At 41.9% G+C, this 20830-nt stretch overlaps 1 non-coding gene across 1 annotated transcript; it reads left to right on the forward strand.

Moving 5' to 3' along the window:
• Positions 1–18456: 18456 nt before the first annotated feature.
• Positions 18457–18558, forward strand: LOC121143027. The gene has a single exon (XR_005880164.1). It is a non-coding gene; the product is annotated as a U6 spliceosomal RNA (small nuclear RNA).
• Positions 18559–20830: the final 2272 nt, after the last annotated feature.

The following is a 20830-nucleotide window of genomic DNA, read 5'->3' on the forward strand; positions in this document are numbered from 1 at the left end:
TGTGATTATGTCCCTCTGTGTTCTCTTTTGTAGACAGTGGCAAGTGACAGAGTGCATTTCATAAGACTGAGGATATACATGGAACACTTGGACTAGATGGTGGTTCTCAGAAAGCCCCAGGCAGTATCTTCATGGTTATAATTGTTCCTCCATGGTGTGCTTTGGTCAGTGGCTCGACATTCTCACTGTCTAGTCCTCATTGACATGCGCAGATGCAGGCTCATTACATCCATGGCCACATTCATCTCTTCAACTGTGTATAAATGACACATGAGATGAAGGGTGGAATTGCTGGGTCATAGGACATTCACATTCCCACTTATCTGGGAGTGACAAATGCCTTCCAAAGCCCTTGTATCAATTTATACTCCAGCCGACTATGTATAATGTCCCCATCGCTCAACAGCTTGGCCAGGGTTCTTATTGTCAGACTCCCATGTCCATTGCCCTGGAGACTGTAGAGTGGCTTACCAGAGTAGCTCAGGGACTGTTTCCTGGTAGCTAATTGTGACTTATATCCTGTCAGACTATCATTGCTCATTTCTGGTTCCCATTGGCTTTTCTATTTATGAGCACATTTCTTTGAATGTTTTTAGAGCATTTATATTGAGTTTTCTATGATGGATTTGGAAGAGTTCTTTATATAGCTTAGACCCCGACTATCTGATGTCACATCACAGGCCAACCTGTCATGACAACCATTCCAAAGCTCATTTTGCAGTTCACTGGGTGCAATCCTCCTTTTCAATGTGGCTTTTGGATCTAGAAAAGGTCTAAATGTTAATGCCTTTGATATGATTGACTTCTCTTTCTTAAATTATGATTTAATTTTATTTTGTGTATATGGCATGTGTGTGCCATGATGTTTGCGGGAAGGCTACAGGACATCTTGTGGGAGTTTGTTCTCTTCTTCCACAGTATGGTTTCTGGGGATCAAACTCAAGTTATCCAGCTTGGTGGTGAGTGTCTTTTCCTGCTGAATGGGCCTCATGGGCCAGCTTTTCATCTTAAAATTGTTCCTTGCTTCCTGCTTAAATAATCTCTATTCCCATCCCATTGCCTTTGGACTGTTGGTTTCACAATTAATTGTGCATTTATACTCTATTGTTCTGGAACAGAAGCTTGAATGCAATGCGACATGAAGTCTGGGGTGTCTTCTAGATGGGGATCTAGTTGCCCCAGCAATTGTCTACCATCTGCTCCTCATCCCAAGGTTTTGGAATCATGATCATACCCCAAGCTTCCATGAGCACATATCACATTCTTTTACTATAATTCCTCCAGGTGGGATTCATGTCTATTTTCAAATATTCCAATCATCTATTGAGTAGCCCATCAGAGATTAGGATTTTAAGACAGCATGTTCACTCTGAAAACAAATCAGAGATCCATTTGTCCACTCTGTGTCTCCATCATTAGGCAGCCTCAGGGTCAGAGAGCCCAGCATCAAGATGGCAGACTCATGTGGTGCATGGTGAGTGCCAGATGCAGGCTGGTAGCAGCCAAGCCACCAGTCTGAGGGCTTTCTCAGCCAGGAGGTAACATCCTCAGCCAGCTTCTTACACATGCATGATAAATGATTTCTCTGTGACTTTCAGTGAAAATTGGTGTGATTCTAGTTACATTTTCCTAAATGTTGTCATATAGGTATGCAAATGTGGTTTATGCTAATATACCATTAGTAAGCTTTTCCTGCAGCTTCTGATGACATCTGTATAAGTAACGCTCCTATTTGAAAGCAGTTAGAAGTCCATCTCTCTTTTTCAACATTCACACAGCTTTATCCTTCCCTGTGTGTCTCTTGTGGAGAACAGCCACCTGTTTTCCTCACTGTACATTGGGAGACAATGCTTCCAGCATCTCACCATTTTATATGGCATCTTTTCTTAGTATTCATAGTATTTACCTGACTAAAAGCCCTCTCTGATCTCAGTGTGCAAGGAGCCTTAAGAGGGTGTGAGTGGGCAGGGACTTTATGAAGTCAGTTGGTTTCATGCTTTCTAATTTTGTGTTGCTTTTTTTAAATTGGTGAATTAGTATTTTTAGTGTATTTATTTTACATTCTGACCACAGCCTCACCTCCCTCTTCTCCTTCCACTCCCTTCCCCCTTCCTCATGTCCCCTGCCATCCTCCCAATCCGCCCCTCCTCAGTGATCTCTCAGAAAAAGGCAGGCCTCCCATAGGCGTCAACAAAGCCTGGCATATCAAGCTGCCATAAGACCAAGCACGTCACCCTGGACTCAGGCTGGGCCAGGCAACCCAGCATCAGGGTTAGGTTTCTAAGAGCCAGTCAAAGTGCCAGGACAAGTCCTGCTCTCATTACCAGGAGCCCCACATATAGACCAATCTACACATTGTCACAAATAAGCAGAGGTCCTAGATTGGTCCCATGCAGGCTAGTATTCATAGTATTTACCTGACTAAAAGCCCTCTCTGATCTCAGTCTCCCATGAGCCAGACTAGTAATGTTTGTGGGTCTTTCCACAACGTTCCTGACCCCCAGTTCCCTACAATCCTTCCTCCCTCTCCTCAGCAGAACTCCCCATTTCATCCCAATGTTTGGCCTGGGAAACTGAATGTGCCTCTATCAGACACTGAATGAAGGCTCATCAGTGACAACTGGGGTAGTCACCAGTCCCATCACAGGGGACGGTCAGTTCAAACTATGCATCCACAGTTGTCAAGAGTCTTAGCTGGGGCTGTCCTTGTAGATTCATGAAAGTTGTTCCTTTGTATCCGGCTTCTACCCAACCTGTAAAGTCCCGCTTTCCAGTCATCTCTCTCATCACTGTTCCCCCCTGCCCATCCCCTAACCCAATCCCTCCAGAGTCCATGCCTGCTTTGCCCCAGTCCAATCAGGAAATCTCCTCTATTTCTCCTTCTCAGGGAGATCCATGCATTCCCCCTTTGGACCCTTCTTGTTACCTAGCCTCTCTGGGTTTGTGGACTGTAGTGGCTTATTCTTTACTATATCTCTAATATTCAATTATGAGTGTGTACATGCCATGCTTACCTTTCTGGGTCTGGGTTACCTCACTTAGGATGATTTTATTTCTAAATTCATCTATTTGTCTTTGAATTTCCTGATGTTATTGTTTTTACCAGCTGAGTAATACTCCATTGTCCAAATGTACCACATTTTCTTTATCCATTCTTTGTTTGAGGGACATCTAGGTTGTTTCCAGGTTCTGGCTATTACAAATCAAGCTGTTATGAACATAGCTGAACAAGTGTCCCTGTGGTATGACTGAGTAGTATCCTTTGGATAAATGCCCAAGAGCAGTATTTCTGGGTCTTAAGGTAGACTGATTCCAAATTTTCTGTTGTTCTCATTTTCCAACTTCAGTTTGTAAGTGTTCTGAGTTGATTTGATGCTAAGGCTCTGAAAAAATTGGTACTATATGAAGAAACCTGTTGGTGATAGAGTTAGATGTTTTATGTGTACCTTGGTTAATAGCTGGGGAGATGGTTCAATCAATACCGGATACTACACAAGTGTGAGGACCTGAGTTTGGATCTATAGGATCCATGCAAACAGTTGGTAGTGCATGCTAGTAATCCCAGTGCTTTGGAGGGATGTCTCCCAGACACAGGAGGATACCTGGGACTTTCTGGCTAATCAGTCAGCCAGTCTACCAGAATCACTAGGCTCCAGGGTCATGAAACCATGTCTCAAAAAATAAGCACCAGAGAATGAGGAGGTAAACTTCAAGAGATTTCATCTGGACAAGACACAGCTATAGCACTCATGAGCAAACTCATGAGCATTCATGAGAAGTCCTTATCTACACAAGACCAGCACAGGATTGGTTGATTCAATGTGTCATCATGGATAGGGGAGGGACCCTTGAAACCCACCCTTCCTTGAGGAACTATTAACAGTTCTTGGAGGAGTGGGTGTTATTTCCTTCAGAAGTGTAACCACTGAAAAGTTGTTCATGCTCCAGTAAATTATCTCCTACACATGCCTAGCCAGCCATGCTCTGGCTAGAAGCTAATTGAACTCAATGGCTCACACATACACAAAGCATGCAAAGAGAAGGGTGACTTGTTGAGAAGGAAGAGGGAGTGAAGTCAGAGAGAGGAATGGAGGGTTACAATTACTACATTTTATTATATTAATAAATGTATGCAACTGTCAACTAATTATGAAATTTTAATAGTGAAGTGAATAATCAGTGAGGAAGACATCTGATGGTGCCTGCAGCCTCCACATGCCCCTGCGCTCTCACAATACAATAAAAATGTACCTGAGTTGAACATACCTAGGTTTTGTTTGGGTTCATAGTTGATTCATTGCTGTGGTTATGTTTCTTGTCTGTTCTGGAAGTTGGTTAACATGCTCACAGTAACACCATGAAGACTCTTTCCACACGATCATCAAGAGGTGGAGAAAAATGAAACATTTCTTTCTTCTCAAAATGGCTCAAACACTTCTGAAGAATGTGTGGACCTTAAGGGATCTTTATGGAGAGGTTTTAAATTACTGTTTCAGATTCTCTAATGATTTCTTCTTGAAGTAATTGGTAATTCTTATTTCCTAAAAGGTATCCATACTATCTAATTTATCATTTTTATTAAGGTAGGCTTTGCTAAGTCCCTCTCTGGCCTTTTGCTCTCTCTCTCTCTCTCTCTCTCTCTCTCTCTCTCTCTCTGTCTCTCTCTCTCTCCGTCTCTCTCTTTCTCTATTTCTCTGATTCTCTGACATGCCTTCTGTCTCACACCTTCCTAATGTGAGCTTCCTGAGCTTCTGCCTGGATATTTCTACTGAGTCCTTTACTGGGAATGAATTAGCAGTAAACTCATGTATTGAGCCCTTAATTTCAGGTGCTAATTTTCCTTCAATAATTTTCATTTGAATTAGTTTCTTGTTGTTTCTGTAATACATTTCAACAAACACAGTGGTTTCTAAAACACATTTATTACTACACATCTCTTCTATGCACATAACATGTGTAAGGAATATAAGGATCTCAAGGGAATAAAGAATGGACATTTGGTGGGGGGAGGAGGTGTTTTGTGCTGGGTAATCTGCCTTTTGCCCTCTGAATCTGAACTTGTTTCATGTGCAAAATACCTTCCTCCCATTTCAGGGACCTCAGGTCTCACCCAGTTATTTCTTTAGTTCAACATTCTATATATATATCATTGGAAATGCAATCTTAGACTAAACTACATAAATAATCTAAAATTTAGGGTGAAGTTCTGCATATATTTCATCGTGAGGAAAAAACTTTTTTTTTTGAGACATGCATTCCTGGCTGGGCCATGGCTCACTATGCAGACCAGTCTGCCTTTGAACTTACAGAGACCCTTCTATCTCTTCCCTCCAAGTACTGGTATTAAATATGTAGTAGAAAATTACTTTTACTTGGTGTAATTCAAGGAAAGAGTCACCTGCATCCAGAACATCACAGGAGGTGAGCACAGGACAGTGATGAGCCCAGAACATCACAGGAGGATGACCAGAAGACATCGATGAGCCCAGCAGTGGATGGGATTAGTTGAGGATTATCCCTGCTAAAGGGGGCAGATGAGGGCTGGAGAGAGGACTCAGTGTTTAAGAGTACTTGCTGCTCTTGCAGTGGATCCTAGTTTAGTTCCCAGCACCCATATCAGACAGTTCACGACCATCTGTAACTCCAGCCCCAGGGGATCTACTATTTTCTTCTGGACTTTGAGAGCACCTGTACACAATGTGGCACACACATGAACACACATACACACACACACACACACACACACACACACACACACACACACACACAAACGGGAGGGATGGAGAGAGGGAGGGAGGCAGAGAAAGGCAGAAGAGGAGGAGAGGAAGAGGGAGAGAGAGAGAAACAGAGAATGAGAACAGCATTAGGCAAATCATTTCATTTTTTTAAAAGATAGTTTTGGAAGGAAAATGAATCCCTGGGAATCAGCAATTTCCAAGGACAGAATTCTATTAGTTTATAATGACCCCAGGGCATTGCTCAGAGACCGACAACATTTTGGGGCCCATGTTGAGGCTTTGATCCTATGGGTAGTTCTGGGAAGACGGTGGTGTCTGTGTGATGACAAGATGTGGAGTCATCAAGCCTCTGCTTCCACACTCAAGATGGAGCCAAATGCTGCTTGTAGTGGTCTCCCAGTCTGAAGCCACAGTCTTATACAACATGGGGCAACTGAAAGGCAAGCACAGCCTGATCTTCAAAACAAGGCATTTGCCTGCAGATAAGCACTGTTCATTTGAGGGGCATCAGCAAGCATTCTATGGTAGTTTGCTTAACATTCTCCTTCCACTGCTAATTTGTCCCTTTGGGGATTCTAGTAATGCCATAGTTGTTGAGAAAAAAATGCTTCATAATGACTGGTCAGAGCTTATGCTGCCCCAGCACTGTGGGTCAGGAGAGCTCAGCTTACCTCCCCCTACTCCTAGTTTGGCCATCTGACACATCTGCACTGGTGTCTGGAAGAAGTCATTTCCTCCTAGCATGACCTCACTGTCATGGAACAGAGGGTGCAACAGAGACCTACAGAACACTTGATCCTGTAGCCATGGCAACAAAATAAGCAGAACAATGCAGTAATAGCTAGGTCGTTGGAAAGTGTAATGGAGCTATTTACACTTCCTGGTGGAAGGATAGGGTACTTGGATAATAAGACCATCCTCTGGGATTACAGTCCTTACTTTCCTCAGTCCCTCACCTACAGGTGGTCTTGGAATAAGTTAGAAGACGATATGAAGGCAGGATTCCATGACACTCTTTCCTGGAGCTGTCACCCAACCAGAAGTAAACTTTTTCAATGATACAGCTGTTTTTGAATTACCATGCCCCTTAAGTACCACCTCACCTGTGTTCCTGTAAGAAAGCCTGATAAACTCATTATTATTCAAAGTAGACTTGGGTAGAACTATTTCTTTGGTAAATCCTTGATACCCAATCAGGTGTAAATAGGAATTTGTTCTTTATCTTCTCAACTGATTCAGGTTCTTATCTTCTAATAGCAACCCCTTCTTATGTATTAACTACAAAATACCCACAGATGCAAAGTGAAAACAATACAAGGACTTCCTACTTGCATTTCTTTCAGGACCACAGTGTTCCATATCTGTTTCCTGTAGTCTGCATCTTGCCACATGTCAACTGTGTGGTCCATTTTGATGTACATAACAGGACAGGACCATCAGCCTACATCAGACCTGAGCCACATCCCATCTTTTCTTTCTTTTTTAAAAATGAAACTACTGGTTCTATTTATATCTTTGTGCATATCACAAAGCTTTGAACTGAATTTAAACTCCACAAAATTTCAAGGTAATCAATATCTCTAACTGCTTCTTAAACACTGTGCAAAGGCAATGATCTCTCCTCCTACACCACATATAGAAGCTATTTGGGGGACTTTTTAAGCTTTTAGCTTCACCTTCTGTCTTGACTCCTGAGAATACAATTGTCACTTTGTTGAAGAGAGTGCAAGTTCCAAGTCTGTGGCATGTGTCTGTGAGTGTATAAGATCCAGGATCTTGCCCATGCTGAAGAAGCACTCTACCACCCAGCACCAGGCCCTTCAGGTCCTCTTTGGACCTTGGGTGTCCCTTTAGAAATCAGTTTTCTTACAACTGAAGTATAACTTTCAGTGGTGTGGTGGCTGATTGTGGGTGTCTTTCAGAGTGTTGCCTATTCTCTACTATGTGTTACTATGTGTTCATTGTTCCAATGGATGCAGAGCACGCATCCCCCACCCCTCTGAAATGGGATTTCAGATGGGTTAGAATTTAACTGGAATACTGAGGCTCCATGTATGTCTGTGAGGCTGGTGGATGAGTCAGTGAATGAGGTTGGCAAGTTCCTACTGAAGGTGGGCACCATCCAACAGATGGGGTGAAAAGATGGGGGAGGAGCAAGTACATGTTCTTTCTTCTGGGGCCAGGACAGCTTCCTCCTGTCCCTGGATATCAGAACTCCAAGATCTGACTTTAGACCCCAAAACGTTCCCAGATGTTTCCTTAGGATCTAAGGTCTTCAGCCTCAGGCAAGGAAATACGGGGGGGGGTGTTGCTTGTCTAGTGCTGAGCCCTCTGGGACTCAGTCTAGCTATGGTAAGCCAGAGCATCCCTTTGTAAGATGCTCACTTTGGGACTCAGTCTCCAGAATCAGGTGAGCCTATTCTCTGCTGATTCTCCATCTAGTTTTGTTTATACATTTCCCTCCAGTTTGTCTTTCTGGATAACCCTAGACCAACTACACAAGTCAGATGTTGACTTGTACTCGTGTGTGTTGGGGGGTGACTTGTGAAAATATTTATCTCTACTCCCTAGGAACACAGCATCAGGTGGCAATAATTTTCTCTTAGCAAATGGCCACTGTCTTCTGGTACCTCTGTTTGTCAGTAGCCCACGTGAGAGCCCATCACTCACAGCTCCTTTGCAGGTAATGTCTCCTGTGCATTTCTGGTGCCTTTCAGGTCTTCTCTTGGTCTTTGATGCTATGATGTACCTGGGCATAGGCTTGAAGTTATTGAAACTTGCTAGAGACTGGACAAGCTTTGTGGAAATTCTTAGTATTCATAAACTCCGGAAAGTTCTAGCTCCTTCTCAGTCTTCTATAATCTCCTTTCTCTTTCCCCTTGAATTCTGATGCTCATATAACCTCATTAAACTACCCAAACTCCCAAATCTCCATTTCACATGCTTCTGTACCAATATCTTATAACTTCATGGTGTCTATATTTTAGTTCATGGAAGTTCTATTTGAACAGCTATTGTGTCAAAATGTGAGAGCGTGAATTCAAATATCCTTTTATTTTCACATATTGTGTGATTTATTTTATTGTAATTCTCAGTTTTGATAGATTCTCATTCCCTTTGTGTAGTTTATTTTTAAATTAATGATATTTTTAGTTGACAAATTATAATTATATGTAAATGGATGGCATATATTGTGCTATTATATTTATATACAATGTGGAATGATTGCATAAAGCCCACTAACATATTCCTATTTCATTTACCTGTCAGTTTTTGGTATGAGACATTTGAAATTTTGCCAAGTAACAGTTGCATACATTTATGGAGCACAATGTGATATTATATTCACATTGTAGAATAATTTAATTAATTAATACACTGAACACGTCAGGCACTGAATATTTCTTTATGGCATTTATTCTAAGCATGTGTGAAGTTTCCACATTGCTGTGTAATTACAGTCCTCTTGGTACACAGCAAATTCGGGGACCTCCTCTCCTGGCTGCTGACACTTTGCACCTGGCCAGTATCATGGCCATGTCAGTTCTGTGAAGCTGTAATCCTTGATAGCTGTGATGACTCATCTTCATTGGCTACTCAGATGAATTTAAAATCACCATGCAAACACACCTCTGTGTGTGTCATAAGGGAGTTTCCAGAATGAACACCAAGCCCGAAGGAGCCCCCCATGTTGTAGACTGGGGTCTCAGACTGAACAGAAAGGAGAATGTGAGCTGAACATGGACACTTATTCTGCTTCCTGACTGCAGAGGCAGTGTGACCAGCTGCCTCACGCTCCTGCTATCATGGCTTCCTTGCCTTGATGGACTGTATCTTTAAACTGTGAAGAGGCTCTGCAGCACACTTGTAACCCTGGTGGGGAGGGGGTTCCAAGTCTTTCTGCCCGATGCCTTCTTTTATATGGCATTCTTGATGCCTTCGTAATTCTTTGAATTTTCTATTCTCATACCTTCTGACTATTAAAGCCTGTCCTTTCAAATCTTGAACCCAAATGAACCCCTCCTTATGTTTCTTTTTGTTGAATATTTGTTAACAGCCATGAAGCAGTATCTAGTGCACATGGCTTCAGGGAACCATGGAGTTGGCCTGGTCTCACTGTCTTTGCAGACATGTGTCATGGGTTTCTAAGGTTTGAGTCCACAGCTTGTGGGGCACTGTGTGTTTCTCAGTTTCTCAGTGCAGGTCACCTCTTTTCCTCTGTTTCCCAGAGGCCAGCAAAGCATGCAGAAGCTTGGCTAAACAATTAGTGTTAGACATTAATGTTGCATACCCTGTCTGGCTTGCAACTGCCATTGCATCATTGCAAATGTCGTTATATTCTGTTTTAATAAATGTATAAAAAGCCTGATGGCTTGGAATAAACTTATCTCAGCCTCCGTCTTTCTGAGACCCTTCCAACCTGCTCTGATTCATTCCCACTAACCATATCAGAAGACTGGGTCTGTAAATAAGCACTGGCACTTGCACACAGTTCCTAATCAGCATAGAGTTTTCCCAACATGCCATCTGAAGCTTGAGTAGATTCCCAACTCAACCGCTGCTGTGGTTTGACTGAGAACCATCCCCCATAGGCTCCTGTATTTGAACCTGAGCCTCAGTTGACAGTGCTATTCACGGGAGGTTATGGAACCTTTAGGAGGTGTGGGCCTTGCTGGAGGAAGTATGTCATTGAGGGTGAACTTTTGAGGCTTTATAGTCTTTCCCCACTTCCTGTTCTTCCTTTCTGCATTATGTGTGGATGAAAATGTGATCAGCCAGCTTTCTCCTCCAGCTGCCATGCCAGGTCTTCCATGACATCATGGATTCTATCCTTCTAGAACCCTAATCCAAAGGAAGCCCTTCCGTCAGTTGATTTAGTCATGGTATTCTACGACAGCAACAGAAAAGTAGGTAATACAGTAAACCTCAGATACAGGTGTGTTTCCCCTGTCACCAGCTGTGTCCTCTCAACAACCAGGCTAGACTCAGCGTCCTTTGTGAGTCCCATGGAAGCAAAGCAAATCTTGCACCCAACCCTTGCTTTAGACTGTGTGGTTAGTGTTGTTCTTTTGCTTCAAATACTAGGATAAAGCTGGAGGGGGGGGTCTCATGGCAGATTCCATGGCTGACAAGGGTGACAAAGGCAGGGGACAAACAGGCCAGGCATAGAGAGCTTGAGTGGGAAGTTTTATTAGAAAGGGGAGGGAGGGTGAAGGAAAGAGGAAATAAGTAAAGAGACAAAGAGGGAGGACAGAAGAGAAGAGGGAGACAGGGGCAGAAAGAGAGGGGAGTGGAGGGAGAGAGAGAGAGAGAGAGAGAGAGAGAGAGAGAGAGAGAGAGAGAGAGAGAGAGAAGAGAGAGAGAAGAGTTGGAAATAGAGCAGAAAGAGAGCAAGAGAGCATAAGTGAGCATGGGGGTGTGTCTTTTAAAGGGGTCCTTTGCACCTGCTTGCAAATTAGTCCTCATAGAACCCTGGGTTGACCAGAGTACTGCCTGAGTGCATTCTGCCAGGTGACAGGGGCAGGACAGCATAATGCCTGAGTTCTTACAGTTAGGTTTTCTTACTCCTTCTGACTTTGATTTCTATTCCACAGTTATCAGACTTGTGCTTAGCTGCTTTGCTATTTATAGATACACATGTGCATCTTTTACAAGATAGAATATTTTTGTTAATTTTATTCTGACTGTTCTCCACTGAGCTAATCTCTGACTTCCTCAGGTAGGAAGCAATGAGAGATTTTAGTGATCTGAACACCAAGAATCTCCTTAGCCTCCTTTGTGAGGCTGATGTCTGGTCCTGGGTGTTAGGTGCCTGGTTCCCTGAGCAAAAGCTGCTGCCTCCAACTTCACAGCCTTTACAGGTAAGCAATGGTGCAGTACTCTCTGCTCTCCATGGCATTTTGGGAGAGGAATGTATGTAGGAAGCTTTCACATATCCTATTCTTATTTTGTGAATTTAAAAACAAATGAAATCTCAAAGCCCTTGGCACAAAGGCTTTGAAAACACAGTAGTCTTACTGGATGTCATCTCAGCACTCGGGAACTCAGGCAGGATGCAGGGTTCCAAGACACAGTTTCAGGGATTCACAAAGATTCTCTGTTTCAAAAAGAAAAAGAAGTTGTAGCAAGCCATGCTGCCTAGACAAAGAGTTTGACATGCTAATAGACCTGCAAGCAGAGTCAAGGAAGCAGAGCCACCCAGAGTGGACAGGAGGACCATAGGAAGAGATGCTAACCCTGACCCAAAGAAATTCAAATACATGGTTAATTTTTTGCTGTGGTTGTGGCTCCTGGGCATATATCATCAATAAGTCTTACACTAGAATTTATGTAAGGAGCAGGGCTTGAAGCTAATAAGCATTGTTAAATTGTGGACTATACAGTAAAACATGAAAATCTGGAGGCTTAATTTTACAAGGATTTGAGAGTGACAGAGGGTGTGTTTGTATGTGTGGGTGTGTGTGTGTGCGTGTGTGTGTGTTTATAAAGATGAACAGAACACTGGGAAGTGTGGTTTTGCAAATCTTTCTAATGTGTACACCATGTGTCTGTGTGTGTATGTATGTGAATGCATGTATGTATACATGCAAGTATGAATATATTCATCTGTGCTTGTGTTTACTTTAAGTGTGTATGTGTGCATCTGTGTAACCAGGCCTTGGAAGCTATACTGAACATAACCAACTGAATCAACACTGCAGAGACTCTCACAGTCCTAATTCAGAAAAGGAAGGCACTACAGAGATAAAATGAAGACAATTAGAATAAAAAGAGCATGAGGAATTGGACCAAACGAAAGACTTTGGCAGAACATTTGAAGGGATTAAGTTCATCACTAGAGACCTTCAAGCTGGGGCAAAAAGAAGTCAGCCTGCACACTAACAGACACATGGCCAAAGCAAAGAGGTCTGGGAAGATTAAAAGTGAAGGGCTGGACAGATGTGCAGCACACAAAACTCAGGAAGAGCTCAAGAGGCAATCCACACTTGGTACAGAGTAAAATCAAAACAAAGAAACATTAAACAGGAAAACATGGACAGTGAATTATTGACAAACTGTTCATTTTGATACATGGAGATGACAGCTGAGAGCCTTTGTGGGCCAAACAATGGAGAATCAAACAAGAGAGAGAAAAGGTAGATTGAAATATAGAGAGAAAGTGTTAAGTACCTATGAGAGCTGAACAGTTGCTTTCTATTCTTTGACAGATCAAGTAGACAAAACAATAAAATCACAGATGCCAACTCTTGGTGTGTGTATAGATATTAGTTACTGTGAATTGCTACAACTTATTACTACAGAATAGTCTCTACCACAAAATTCTAGGTAAATGGAGTTATGCCATACTTAAAACTCAATATCAACTCTGATTCAGAGAAAGCAGAAATTGCAGATGGTGCATAATTTGTGGCCATTGATGTTATGGTAAATATTCATGTATGTATATTGGATATTTATTAAAACAAACCTTACAAAGTAGCTTCCATGTCTGGAACACAAAGAGTGAAATAATCCTAACAGGTAAAAAGAAAAACAAAAACCTTGCCAAATGTTTGCATGTGAGTACAGACAGATGTAAAATAATGAAAATATATATTGTGTGAGAACCAGAGGGATGGAAAAATACTGGGGCCAGGAGGTAGAGTCGGGATTGCTGCAGAGACTGGAATGCAAGCTGCTTGGGAAATTGACATTTGAACAAGGGAAGAAATCAAAGAAGCCCGGCACCCACCTCTCTGGAGAAAAGTTCCCCAGCAGAGACGGCAATGCAGTGTTAGACCTAGAGCGGCATATGCCTGGCAGAATGGCGAGTCTGTATGGTGGAGGCATGGTTAGTATGCAGAGATATAATGGTAGAGACAGACTAGGTGCCCGGATCCTTGCTTCTCACAGTGAGGGCTCTGCTGGCTTCTGAGTAAGATAGGGGCTGCTGGATAAGACTAGAGAATAAGGTGAAAAATAAGGTCCCCAAGGCCTCATGCAGAGATTACTGAGAATGACTATGACACAAAGAATCCTGTTGGCAAAGAACACTATGAAATACCCTCCCAGCAAGCCAGCGCCTGTGGCCATGTGACAGCAGAGCATGCTGGGAAAAGCCCGTGTTCTGCAAATGATGCAAAAAAGTCCCCACCTTTTGTGTACAGGTTAAAATCTTTGAATTTCTGCTGCCCTACCTGTTCTAGCATAGATCCTCCCTGGGAAGTGTGTTCTTTCTTTGTTGTGTCTGATGCTGCTACTGTCCATGTATTTCTGTCTGATTCCTTGTGCCTGGAAACAAGACCCTAATCATCATGATTGGTGTCCACTGAACCCCAATATCATCCAAAATTTTGCAGACTGATGTGCATGAACCACCTTAAAAACTAAAAATGATGTAATTCACCCTTGACATCATCTCTCTCTCTCCCCACGAATTACAGCCTCTTTCCCAGCATAACACGATGTCTTGTCGCATTTTCCTAAAGTCAATTTAGTCTTGCTTCTGCTTGTGGCTCCCAGATCCTGCTGTTTTCCAAGATCACTAACAACTTCCCTGCTGGCATGGACAAGAGCCTTTGTGTTTAAGTGGGTGTAATCTGTGTATATCTGTGTATATTTATGTGTGTGCGCGTCTGTGTGCATTTGTTTATGTACACATTTGTATGCAACTGAGTGTGTGCAATTGTGCATTGTGTGCATCTCTGTGTCTGTCTGTCTGTATCTTTCTAAGTAGCTTCCAGTGTGGTTGACTGCCCTGTATTTTAACACCAGATCCTCAAGCCAGAATGCCCCATGCTCCTATTTCTCTGCAGTCACAGATCCCTGTTGGCTGGGCTTTCAGTCCACTGTACTTCAGACCTTGTTTCTGGGCTTCCTGTGGTACCTTGAGATCCCCCACAACCACTGGCCTCCAGAAAGAGCAGATCTAGCTGCCTTACCATCTTTGACTTCTTGTCCCAAACTCAGCTATCAGAATCCCCCCTGCAGAACCCCAGAGTTTGCAGATATCCCAGTAATCTCACAGCCCTTCCTCTCCTTCCTGTGCCTCCCTGGCCCTGAACACCATACACACATTGGCAGTTCCTGGACCCCATCCTCCACTTTTGTCTACAATTAGCCCCTTATGTCACCTAATTGTAGGCCAGCACAAGTCTCACCTCCATGGAGCACCCCAGGCAAGGTCTCTGCTCCTGCTCTCTACACACATGAAGAACCAGGGCCTGCTGTATGGCAAGGGGACCACACAGGTGCTGTGAGGTCCCTGCATGTTCTAACTGAGGCTTGTGAAAATGAGAAGCCATTATTGCCTGCAGTGATGTCTGGAGAGACAGGCTTGCAGCATGTTGGGCCAATCAGGATTGGCCTAAAGTCAAACTGGATCAGGAACAGAAAGCAGGAAGAGCGTCCTGGAATTAAATGCTGTTTAGATGGTGTCTCCAGTGCCAGCAAAGAGCTGGCTTCAAGATGGAGCAGAGAGCAGTTTTCACCAAATAAACGATGGGAATGTCATCCCCCGAGACATTTAAAAATCTCCTTGGCATCTGGTTTTAATTGCTCTATCTGTTCATTATCATCCCCAAGATGGCACTTCTAAAAATTCCAGGATATAATTTCTATTCTTTCACTCAACAAACATTTGCTAAACGTTTACAACATAGGGGGAACCCTGCAAGGAACTTGGGAGACTAGAGAGGCATTGGTTTAATGTTTGTGAGAAGCTCTCATGTCTGGGAGACTCAAGAATCTTGGAGCATCAGTGTCAAGAAGTCCTTGAGACCTCACCTGAACCAGGATCCCTCCTGTAACCAAAACACAGAGTCGATTTTTTTGGGTAAAGGTTGCTGTCCACTCCTCCCTGGCCATCACTCATCTCTGCCATGCCCCATCAGGCTGAAGTCTGGGAGAGGGATTGTCGGAGAACCAGGAAGTACTAAGATGGTACAGAACTAAACCTAAAGCAGAACGCAGATCCCTTGCCTTAGTTTCTCTGAAAGTGGAATCCACAAGAGAAAAGAATTAGACTTGAGTACCTCACACTCATCTAACATTCAGGATCAGCAAGCCAGGGATAAAGAGGTAAGCTCAGAGGATGCCCCTTTCCTGTGTGAGAGGATGACTGGAATTCAGGAGACTTCTCTTCAGAATGTAACAGCAGGAGGAGAGGAAAATAAGCAGCCGCATACTATTTTCAGTGAAATTGTCCTTCAAAGGAAATATGATGGACTATTATTCAGTCATAAAGAAAAAGTAAATTAACCAGTTATAGAGAAATGGATGGAACAAGAGGAATTTATGCTAAGTAAAAGAAGCCAGGCACAGAAAGGCAAACACCACCATTCTCATTCATGTGTGAGGGCTAAAACAACAACATAACAAAAGGGAGATTATTTGAAAAAATAAGAGCAAACACAATTAAAACATAAATACGGGGACTGAGGAGCCAAAGACTCCCCATGTGTAAGAGCACTTGCTGTAAACCGAGGACCTAAATTTGGATCCTAGAACACCTACCATAAAAACACCAGCTGTTGCTGTGTGCTTCTAACCCCACTGTTGTTCAGGGAAGAGACAAAGGGGATGGATGGGTCTTAATGGTCATCAACTTACTTCTGCATTTAATGAGATACCCTGTCTCAAGGGAATAAGATGGAAAGTAACAGAAAGGACCCCTGGAGTCCTCTGACCTTGGCACACCTGTACCCATATATAGCAAGTACATACACAACACACACACACATACACAGAGTCACAAAAAAGAAAGACAGAGAGAAAGAATCTTCTACAAATATGGTATCTATTAATACATTTATATAAAATCACTTTAAATGTGAATGGTCTAAATATGCGAATTAAAACACAGAGATTATCAAAGTAGCTAAAAACAAGACCCGAGTATGTGTTTCCCCACAAAGGCCCTAATTAACATATAAAGACTCTGTTAAAAGTGAAGAGACACTGCTGCTAATTAAGAGAAGGCTGGAACAGCTGTACAAATACTGACAATGCTGAGTGCTAAACAAGAACAGTTACCAGACTGGGGAAGGTACTACATAATGATAAAGGAGTCAATTCTCCAAGAAGACACGGCAATTTTAAAAGTATATGTACCCAGTGGAGTGTCAAAACACTCCAGGCAACACAGGAAAGAAGCAAGGGGCAAAACTTCTATCACACTGGAAGACTTCAACGCCCCTCTGTCAGCAACGGATAGATCAAGCAGGCAGAAAATCACTACAGGGACAGCTGACCTGAGCAGCGCCATCAATCAGCCACATCTCATTGACATTTACAGAACACTCCATCTAGCAGCAGAACACATACTTCTCTCAAGTTCAAGAGCACATTCGCCAATAGAGGTTGCACTTGAGGACACAGGGGCCTCTTTGCAAATTTAAATGAAGGAAACGAGGCAAGGAAAATGGCTCAGTTGGTGAAGAGGCCACCATGCAAATATGAGGATCTGAGTTTGGATTATCAGCAATGAAGTAAAATTGGGTTGTGACAGGACATCTCTGTGGTCCTAGCAGTGGAGAGGCGGAGACATGTGATCACTGGGGTTCATTAGCCAGCCAGTTTTGTCCAGCTGCTGTGTTCCAGGTTCAGTGAGAGAACCTTGTCTCAAAAAAATGAGGTGGGAAGTAAAAGGAAGACACCCAGTGCTAATCTCTAGACTCACATATATGCACACACAGGTGCAGTGCACCCTCATATGCACATTCACACACACACACACACACACACACACAATTAACCATGCCTAGATTGAAGAAGATATACAGGAGAAATGTAAGGGGATTATGAACTAAATACAAATGATAGGGCATTAAAAGTTTCAGAAGGTAGTAAAATTAATGATTAAAAATAAATCAATAGCTCAGCCTAGACACAGGGGTGTGGGAGATGGAGAGGTGCCTTGGTCCTGCCTCAGTGAGATGATGGGACAGACTTAGTAGACTTCCTATGGAAGGTCTTACTGGCTCCGAGGAGTAGATGGCGGGGGGGGGGCTAGGGAAAGCAGAAGGAGAGGAGGGAGGGGGAACTGGGATTGGAATGTAAAAAAATTAATTAATAAAATAAAAACAAAAATAAATCACTAGAAGTAAATTCATATCAAAGAATTAGAAGAAACACAAAATAAATAATCTAGATTCCCACATTCAGAGTCCAGGGGAAGGAGCAGGGTTTAAGTTGAAAAGGACATAAATCAGGACAAATAGATCAGAAATTAGTAAAACTGAGACAGAAAATAATGGGGGAAATCAACAAAATTTACGTTGATTCTTTGAAAAATATTTTAATACCAGTTGACTTATATTTAGAAAAAAGACAAACTATCAATGTAATAACCCACCACACAAACAAGAAGATCTTCAATTCCTTAGTAAAACAACAGAAGTGAAGGAATATAAACAAGTCTACCCCAAATGCCAAAACAAAACAAAGTGAAAAAAGAAGCCCACAAAACAAGCACACACATACAAAACCCAACAAAAGCATTGAATTCATTTTATGTTGGCCAACTACTCCTGGGCATGAGGCCTGCTATAGACTGTGGTTGGTTTAACAGGATTTGTTAGTTTTTATTTCTGTTTTTTTGAGAGAGTGAACAAGAGGTCAGAGAGAGAGAGAGAGAGAGAGCATGAAGACTGATGGGTAGGAAGGTGGGAAGAATCTGAGTAGGGGGAAATCATCACAATAAGTATGAAAACTTACATTTAAAAGAAGGTGGTGGTGCTTGTTTGGCATCAAATATACTAAAATTGGAACAATACAGAGAAGATTAGCCTGGCCCCTGCACAAGGATTACATGCAAATTCGTGAAGGGTTCCATATTTTTAAATAATACTAAAACTCAATTTACACATAAAATCTCACACACTAGTAGTAGGAGACTTCAACATTCTGCTCTCACCACTAGACAGGACCTCCAGACAGAAACTTAACAAAGAAACAAAAGAACTAAAAGAAGTTATGACCCAATTTGGTTTAACAGATATCTGTAGAACATTCCATCCAAACACAAAAGACTATACCTTCTTCTCAGCACCACATGGAACCTTCTCTAAAATCGACCACATAATCAGAAACATAGCAAACCTCCACAGATACAAAAAAATCAGAATAACCCCTGTATCTTATCAGACCACTATGCTTTAAAATTAGAATTCAACAACAACAAAATCTCAGAAACCCTACAAACTCATGGAAATTGAACAATGCACAATTGTACTATCCCTGGGTCAAGAAAGAAATAAAAGAAGACATTAAAGACTTCCTGGAATTCAATGAGAATGAAGACACAATTTACCCATACTTATGGACTCCTTGAAAGCAGTGCTGAGAGTAAAGTTCATAGCACTAAGTGCCCACATGAAGAAATTGGAGAATAGTCACACCAGAGAATTAATAGCACAACTGGAAGTCCAAAACAAAAAGAAGCAAACTAACCCAGGAGGAGTAGATGCCAGGACATAATCAAATTGAGAGCTGAAATCAATTAAGTAGAAACCAAGAAAACATTTCAAAGAATCAATGAAACAAAGAGTTGGTTCTTTGAGAAAATCAACAAGATAAACACACCTTTATCCAAACTAGCCAAAAGGCAGAGAGAAAGAGCATACTAATTAATAAAATCAGAAATGAAAAGGGGGACATAACAACAGACACTGAGGAAGTCCAGAGAATCATTAGGGCATACTTTGAAAACCTATATTCCACAAAATTCAAAATTTAAAGGAAATAGACAATTTTCTGGATGCATATCACTTACCAAAATCAAATTAAGAACAGATAAGCAATCTTAACAGACCTATAACTCCTAATGAAATAGAAGTAATCACCAAAAGTCTCCCAACAAACGAACAAAAAAAGCCCAGGCCCAGATGGTTTCAGTGTAGAATTTTACCAGAAATTCAAAGAATATTTAATTCCAATACTCCTCAAAGTGTTTCACACAATAGAAGCAGGAGGTTTGCTTCCAAACTCTTTATTATGAGGCTGCAATTACCTTAGTACCCAAGCTACACAAAGACACAACTAAGAAAGAGAACTACAGACCAGTTTCCCTCATGAACATTGATGTAAAAATATACAATAAAATGCTAGCAAATCGAATCCAAGAACATATCAGAAAACAGAAAAATCATCCACCATGATCAAGTAGGCTTCATCCCAGGGATGCAAGGATGGTTCAACATACAAAAATCTATCAATGTAATCCACCATATAAACAAACTGCAAAGAAAAACCACATGATCATCTCACTAGATGCTGAAAAAGCCTTTGACAAAATCCAATACCCCTTCATGATAAAGGTCCTAGAGAGATCAGGCATAACAGGAACATACCTGAACATAACAAAAGCAATATACAGTAAACCAACAGCTAACATCAAATTAAATGGAGAGAAACTCATCACAATTCCTCTAAAATCAGGAACAAGACAAGGCTGTCAACTCTCTTCAAGCGTCTTCAATATTGTACTTGAAGTTCTAGCTAGCAATAAGATATACATAAGTGACCCCAAAAACTCTACATGGAACGCCTACAGCTGATAAACACCTTCAGCATACTAGCAGGATACAAGATTAACTCAAAACATATCAGTAGCCATATTATATGCAGATGATAAATAGGCTGAAAAAGAAACCAGCCTTTACAATAGCCCCAAACAACATGAAATATCTGAGGATAACACTAACCAAATAAGTGAAAGATCTGTATAGCAAGAACTTGAGTCTTTAAAGAAAGAAATTAAAGAAGATACTAGAAAATGGAAAGATCTCCCACGCTCTTGAACAGATAGGATCAACATAGTAAAAATGGCAATCTTTCCAAAAGCAATCTACAGATTCAACACAATCCCTATCAAAATACCAGCACAATTTTTCACAGACCTCGAAAGGACAATCCTCAATTTTATATGGAAAAGCAAAAGAACCAGGATAGCCAAAACAACCCTGTACAATAAAGGAACTTCAGGAGTTATCACCATCCCTGACTTCAAGCTCTACTATAGAGCTATAGTCCCGAAAACAACTTGGAATTGGCACAAAAAACAGACAGGTAGACCAATGGAATCGAATGTAAGACCCTGATATGAACCCACA

This window comes from Mesocricetus auratus, unplaced genomic scaffold (genome assembly GCF_017639785.1).
Source record: "Mesocricetus auratus isolate SY011 unplaced genomic scaffold, BCM_Maur_2.0 Super-Scaffold_100010, whole genome shotgun sequence".
In the NCBI taxonomy this organism is placed as follows: domain Eukaryota; kingdom Metazoa; phylum Chordata; class Mammalia; order Rodentia; family Cricetidae; genus Mesocricetus; species Mesocricetus auratus.